Source organism: Podarcis vaucheri (genome assembly GCF_965113315.1).
Source record: "Podarcis vaucheri genome assembly, chromosome: 8".
Classification (NCBI taxonomy): domain Eukaryota; kingdom Metazoa; phylum Chordata; class Lepidosauria; order Squamata; family Lacertidae; genus Podarcis; species Podarcis vaucheri.
Window position 1 is genome coordinate 19,935,731 of NC_138766.1, and position 8,067 is coordinate 19,943,797.

Sequence of the window (8,067 nt, forward strand, 5' to 3'; positions counted from 1 at the left end):
AAGCCACTTGTGCCCCATGCACTCATATTAGCAGAAAGACAAAGGGATATACTAGCATGTGTGTGAGAGCGTGTACCAAATTTTCTAGCTGGCCTGTGACTGCATATAAAGTATTTTATTTGATCACCACATTTTGGACATTCACCCTAAAATGAGATGTGCAGGAATCATACTGATGAAATAGAGTAGTCCTCTCTTTAAAAACAAACAAATAAAAAACAAGATCCAGGTCAAAACTATATTGAAATGTTAGTCAAAAACAGAAGCATAGCTTGAAAATTAGCTCATGTGGGCAAATTGGATTTTCCATTCCGTATGTATATGATCATTTCCAGTCAGCCGGTAGCATTGCGGGTTGAAGAGTCAAAACCTTTCAGACTCTTTGGGTACTTCTGTAAGCAATCAATGCTGATATCCTCTATTGAATCCAACGGACACTCACCCAAGCTGTTTAGCTAGTCATTCAGTTCTGCACTTATTTGATTATTAGAAGGATGCAAAATGATCTCTTAGATACACAACATTAACCTTCAATCAATAACCACTTTAATGGTGGGTGGGACTCTTTCTCTCTAGCCTTTTCCAGCTGCATTAGTGCGACAATGCTGTTTTGAATAAAGCATGTTCAATATGTCAAAATTTAATTCCTGTTTATACAGAAAGACAATGCATTAGACATTCTACATTTCTACGCAACATTCTTCATCTCAAAGAATTTGAGGCACTGGAGTTTCTTAAGGGTTGCTTGGAACTGTAAATGTGTGTGAAGGGTGAACTACAGTGCCCAGAATTCTTTGAGATGAAGAATGTGCTTTGAATGTGTTTTGTGGTTAAAGTGTGTACACAGCCTGTGACCCGTGAATGACAGAATTTCACCTGCTTTTTGATTAAGAGAAATATTGCTGTTTTTCACCCATGCGGATCAATAAGTGGAAGGCATGCATATAACACCTTGAGTTGTTTAGGTGATGCATGAGGTGATGTTTTCCAAGTACCACATTTTAGAAAGTAGGAAGTAAGAGGGGAAAGAAGCTTTTCAGCCTACTAGGTTCCTAATCTAAGATCAAAACTATCAACAGTAGAGGAAAAATAGCCAAGGTGATAGACAAGCATTGCAGAAACACTTATGAACATCTGTGTTCCTATGAAAGAAATGTATTTGATGTTAAATTAAGAAGGACCTTTTCTGATAGAACATGTTGTGCCCTTCAGATTGTTCCATCAATGCACGCTTTTAAGTTTGCCAGATGGAACAATCCCCACTATCATCCCCACACATTGTTCTCAGACTGCTCCTGATCCCTACAAGCCAATTGCAGGGGCACAGGGGAGGAGCAGGAAGGACTGAGAAGAAAAATAAAACCTATTACAGTGGTACCTCGGGTTACATATGCTTCAGGTTACAGATGCTTCAGGCTACAGACTCTGCTAACCCAGAAATAGTACCTCGGGTTAAGAACTTTGCTTCAGGATGAGAACAGAAATTGTGCTCCGGTGGTGTGGCAGCAGTGGGAGGCCCCATTAGGTAAAGTGGTACCTCAGGTTAAGAACAGCTTCAAGTTAAGAATGGACCTCTGGAACGAATTACGTTCTTAACCTGAGGTACCACTGTATGTTGAATACAACCCAACTTAGTAAAATGCCAACTTAGTAAAATGCATTATAGTAAAGAACTACTGAGAAAGTTTAAATGGTGGAGAAAATAGTTGTTGCCATTTCTGTGGCATGGAAGAAGAAAGCTACTGTCTGTCTCCACGTAAGCACCCAGTGAATACTAAAGTTCTCCATCAGAGTATCTGAGCACACAATCATGTGGGGCAAGTCAATAACAAATTTCTGGGGCCCAGTTTATACATTTATAAGAATCCAGTGGTGAAAAGTATGTGATGAAAAATATTAACTTATTCCTCAGTTTCATCCTGAATTTAAAAATATGTCTTGGAGACTTCAAGCAGTATCTGAAGACACTGTGTATCTGAAGACACACAGTGTGTATCTGAAGAAGTGTGCATGCACACGAAAGCTCATACCAAGAACTAACTTAGTTGGTCTTTAAGGTGCTACTGGAAGGAATTTTTTTTATTTTGACTCTGGCAGACCAACACGGCTACCTATCTGTAACTGTTTTTATACAGTATAGTTAGAGAAACGTATTGTAAAATACAGAAAAGGGAACATTTGAAAAAATAGTAGTGTTTAGGCTTGCATATTGTTTTGGAAAGTACAAATTTGTAAACTGAATAAATTCCTCCCTCATTACAGCTCTGGACACTGGTTCACTGGTGGACTTGGTAACTGAGAGTGCTGAAGGCAAAACCAGGAGTGGACTTGTAGTCTACCTTTGTTGTAGGCCTGATCTCGAAAAGTGAACAGGTTTTCCAGGTTTTCCAGCAAATAGACCTGACCTTTTAATGTATTTTAAATCTCCTGTTGGAAGCCACCCAGAGCGGCTGGGGAAACCCAGCCAGATGGGCAGGGTATAGGTAATAAGTTGTTGTTGTTGTTATTGTTGTTGTTCAAAATGTTTCATTGTTTTTCCAGAAATGTCTGGAGCAGATATGTGCGTATTTCTTAAAGTCTTCTCGCTTACTTTTTCATGTTAGTATCTGTAGCTTTGATTTATAAACTTCAGAAAAACTTTTGAAGAACACTATAAACTAGGTCAACCCTCCTAGATTCACATACATCCAAGCAAAGTTCAGTCTTCAAATTGAGTGGACAAAATTCAAAACACAGACTGCATTTCAACCCTGGGTTTAATTGGAAATATCCTGTTCCTTGGTCTTGTTATTGGCAAAAGAGAAGAGCTATATTTAACTACGTCTAATTAGTTAGCTTTTGCAAGTATGCAGAAATTTTTCATTAGGATAGCTGGACTTGGAACCAATTGCTACCAAATATCTAGTAAACACTGCTCTCCACCCAGTCTTAGAAGAGCATCTTATTTCCACTTCCAGCTTTTCTTATCTCTCTCCAAACCTTATGGACTTTGTTAACAAAAAAAAAGCAACTCTTTGGCTAAGATTATTTGCACACATATATTTAAAAGGAAACATGAAGAAACAGCTTCATATGTTGGTTGTACTATGGTGGGGTGAAGGTTTTCAGCTGAGAACTTTTTGTGAAAGAGAGCAAAAACATGACAAAAACTTTTTGTAGTACAGTGACTTACTCTCCAATATCATTTTATTAAAGAAATCTTAAGTCAAGTAGAAAGCAATCCTATGCAGATGAAGCTGACTTAAAGCAAACTGCTATAAATTTAGCCATCTTACACCAGATCCAAACACCATTTGGCAGTGGGGCTGCTTCTGCTGTCAACACTCTGATAAAGTCTGGCAGAAGGTGAGTGTTAGGATAAGACTAAACTTTAAAATAGTATTCTGTGCTGGAATGCCAGCTCACATGGCCAAGCTGAATACGTTTAGGATACAGCCTAAGTCCCTGTTCTCTGACCCTGATCCCACAATACCCCTGAAATACTAAAACATCTGTGACACATGGTCATCCAAGCTCTACTTAAGAACCTCCAATGAATTTGCAAATGCATAAAACAACAGCTTAAAACTATTCATATTTTATTGCTTGTGATCTTTAAACTTTTCAAACTCAGAACTAGTCTTCATGTCTAATCTGGGGCTGATATTTTCTATTTATTTAACTAATTCCATTTATGAATCACTTCCTATTGAATATGTAAAAGCTATTTGACAATCAAACCAACACAATTAGAACCCATTAATATTTGTATTTTAACTAAATGTTTTGAATCTAGATCTATATGGGTCTATCATTCAGCCACTTTGTCATTCTCCATTCCGTTTCCTATTGTGTATCATTCCTTCTGGTCCAGAGAAAATACTGTATACAAATTTGCTTAAAAATAATAATAATCACAGATTGCTTACCTCTTCTAATCTAGGAATAGAATATATTTGATTTCCAGTTTGTTTGTTTGTTTGTTGTATTGTGGTACACTTCTGTGGAAATATTATTTTCCCCCTGCACTGAGCCCATTTGAGGTCTACAGATGCACTGCAAACTTTGCCAAAGGAGACCGCAAGTTGACCTTCCAATGTTAAAGGATAGAGGTGAACTAAAAATAATTCCTCCCTCCATCTAAGCATCTAAGTGCTTTTGTGTGCCAACAGGAAGCACTACAGCAGAAAAGATGTAGGCGGCGCCGCTGTGACTCTCTTGTGGGCAGGAAGAAAAATAGCTCCTGCTTTATTTGACAACGTCATCACGAATGTGAAGCACACAATTTATAAAGCCATCCAAATTAAATCTCTGCCATTTTAGATTGCAATCTGGATTGTAAGGGCTCTGATGCAGCGATGCATCAATTCTTTAGCACGCGAAAACAACCTACCAACCCCCCTTAATCTCTACAGGCTTTGCACAGGGGTAGCATTTGGTGGTTAATGTCCATTAATAGCCCTGCAAATGTAAATTAATGATGAGCGCAATCATCTACCTATCTATCAAGGGTTTTTATATAGACATCCATCACCACAATGGATTAAAAAAAGAAGAAGCAGGGATGATTGCCTTTCCCCTTCTATCAACAAAGAGTTATTTTGCTTGCTTTAGCAGTTACATTTTTCCATATAACAAAGTGAATCTTGTTCTCCCCAGGTCAACTGTACTCATGCAGTTCTCCTCTCACTGTTTCTATTAGCTGGGGGAAATGGGATATATGGACTCCTTAGTCCAAGTGATTGGCAACATGTGCGAAGCCTTTTGGTGAATTGAGATATATTCCACAAACTGAAATTCCAATGCATAGAACAATACCAACTTACAGAGTCAAAGTCACATTTGGATCAATTTTACGGCTACTTTCTCTGGAGGTATGTTATGCACTGAGTTGAATAGGATCCAAACTGCAGCAGTCTGATTGGTCCTAGAACAATAGGATCCAAAATGCAGCAGTCTGATTGGTCCTAGAACAATAGGATTCAGAATGCAGCAGTCTGATTGGTCCTAGAACAATGCAGCAGTATGATTGGTTGGCAGGAACCACCGAATCCTGCTCCAGATAGAAGTGAATCCACAACCTGATTGGCTTACAATAGAATTCCGGAATTAGCCAATCATGTGCAGCCCATTGTGTAAATAATGTATATAAAGCAGATACTGTGAGGGGACTTTCATTCATTCCTCCTCACCACTATGAGCTGAATAAAGAGCATGAAATCACTTTGCGACTCTGAGTATATTTCAAGGTATAAAATAAAAACACATGCAGATTTATATGAGAATAGTGGTTTTGCCATGTACCTCCAAATCAAATAAACCTGAGAGAACTTAACAACAAGCCACAGGATAAACACAAACTGTACTTTTGAAATATTCCTTGCATTCTGGCTTCAGAATGTTGAAATAACTTGTTGCTACCCATAGACTCCATAGCTGAAGTATCATAGAATGCTTGTGAGAATTCCAGTTCCTCAGACATTTTAAAAACTGTGAGCACACAAAATGTATGGCCTGATGATAGTATCATACCCTCCAACATTTCTTTGATGAAAATAGGCATGCCCTATTTCATAATAATAATAATTTTATCATTTATACCCCAACCATCTGACTGGGTTGCCCCAGCCACTCTGGGCAGCTTCCAACATATATAAAAACATAATAAAAAATTAAACATTAATAAAACTTCCCTATGCCGTGCTGCCTTCAGTTGTATTCTAAAGGTTGTATAGCTGCTTTTCCCATTGGCTCGGGTGGCAAAAAACTCTGACATTTCTCTGATGAAAATAGGGACATCCAAAGGAAAAGTGGGACATTCCATGATGAAATCAGAAGCTGGGATGGGTTTCATAATTCTGGGACTGTCCCTGGAAAATAGGGACACTTGGAGGATCTGTGGGACAGGTTGCATGGGAAGGAGGAATCTCTGTCACAACATAGTATTCAACTATTTGAGTGTGTAAATATAGTGTGTGAAAGTAGCAGCCAGTCAGTGATAAGGACAATTAAGTCTCACTGATTTCAATGAAAGAAAAGCATACGCTTAATATTCCAGCTGAAATAAATTCAGCTTAAAAGTGTGGCTAGATCGTGTCCTTCATGTTTATTTCATTTTCATTTTCACCTTATTTTTCTCTTGACACATCAGATTTTTATCAGTACTGATCACATTCTGAGAGAAAATCAAAGCATTTCTGTGCATGCCATAGAAGGAGACACTAGAGAGCAAAACAGCTAACATCTCAACCTCGTCAAGGTCAGCTTTCCGCTGCATGCAAACATCTATACGGCACTAAATTCCCAGCAGGGGGAAGAAAAGGATTTGAGTGAGTAAATAGCTATGATAAAAATGAACACCAATCTCTAGAGTCATCATGAAGGCTGAGCTTAATGGATCACTTGCAAAATAGTGGATATTAAACTGTCTCTGGTGCCTTCTATCAAAGAAATGACAGATAGCTAAGTTTACACAGATTTACCATCAGAATGCATTTCAAACCATGAGTGTTTCTTTTTGCCTTTCACAAGGCTCTGCCCATATTTGACAATTGCTGAGATATTTCAGTAAAAGAAGTAAAAGAAGTACATATTCAAATTTCCCCCATTAACTCTATTAATGCTAGATGGAAACATTTTCTCAGTAATATGAAATAAGTACTTTGATAAAGACAGATTTGTCCTTTCCTGGGATTCACGCGATTTCAGTTTTCACTTGATAACAATGAAGGGTGAAATTGTTAAATCAGATATTTTTTGACTCAACAGAATTTCTCTCCTCCTTTTAGAAAAATCACCTTCCTCCTAACTGGAGTTTGACAGCCATAAGTACAGTGATCAACTACATCCCATAATTTCTTAAGTATATAAATAATACATACAATTGTTGTCTGATGTTTGAACAAGGAAATGAACTTGGAAGTTTTCTATTGTCAGTTTACATCATCTACCAACATGATATCTGCCAAACTGATATCATGTGCAAAGCCTGTCTCCAACATCAGGTACTAAGTTCACATAGCAGAAGAATTCATTTATGCAAAAGTCCCATGCAGTTTAGATTTCCACATGATAGTTGTCATATGGTGAACATATAGGAATATGCAGAACTCCCCATTTCCAAGGAAATGAAAATAAGTGTATTAAGACTTTTTGTTCCCCATAATTCCTTGGCTGGAAGAATGGGCCAGGAATCCAGTTCCAATGGACCTTGGTATACATTTGTGAATTTGACCGCCTGGAGCAAAAAACCTGGCAGCAAACTGCATTTCCTTTCACAATATTTTATGACTATTGCCCAATAGATTATATTGCCTGGGAGACAAACAAGCATAGTAGTAGCAGCGGGCAAACTGTAGTGGAAGTGCTCCAAGTTAAAAACATCATTTCACCCCACCCCCCCATAAGTATATAATTTTGGAGTTTAAACTTACCTGTTTTGCTCTCTGTCAGAGTCTGAAGATCCAAAGGCAACCCTTAACTTCCTAACTTTATTGGAATGAATTGGGCTGGGGCTGGAAGGGACAGAGGAAATGGAATGAGAGTGAGCATACTTTTAAGGAATCTGGAGAAAGCATATCCTACTTCCCTTCCAGCCCCTGACTCCTATGACAATGAGTCATCTAATCAGCCAACTTTTTGGTTATGTGTATAAAATGTGAGCTCACAATTGTAACTGTTCACATTTTAATGGAATCAGTAGCAGTAGTGAGGAGTTGCAACAAGATGGGATTTTTTTTTGGGGGGGGAATTGAGATGCTTAGAAGGTTACATCACCACCTGGGTCTTCCTCGCAAGCAATGACATTCAATTCTGCCTCATATTTTCACTTTGGCAGCTCCAAGATTAAAGTATTGGCAAGTGCCATGTTCTTCTAAGAGATGGAATATTTGCAGACATGACTAAAATGGTGCCCTTCCTCTGTTGTTGGGCTACGCACCCCATCAGCCCCAGTCAGCAAGGCCAATGATCCAGGATTATAGGAGTTGTAGACTAACAACTGGCCCATGACACAAGGAAGCATGAAAAGCTTAAGAGCAACAGAACATACCATGGAATGAGCAATGCTAGGCATATCATTATAAGACT

At 38.4% G+C, this 8,067-nt stretch overlaps 1 protein-coding gene across 2 annotated transcripts in view; it reads right to left on the reverse strand.

Annotated features, from left to right (window-relative positions):
- The window catches only part of CDH12 (cadherin 12), a 666,500-nt gene that overhangs the window by 405,715 nt on the left and 252,718 nt on the right, over window positions 1–8,067 (reverse strand). Inside the window, exon 3 of one of the 2 annotated variants that reach the window (XM_082234336.1) lies at window positions 7,413–7,493. The exons of the other annotated variant lie outside the window; for it this stretch is intronic. The gene's annotated coding sequence lies outside the window, so the exon portion shown is untranslated. The remainder of the gene's footprint in view (window positions 1–7,412; window positions 7,494–8,067) is intronic. 2 annotated transcript variants of the gene reach the window in all.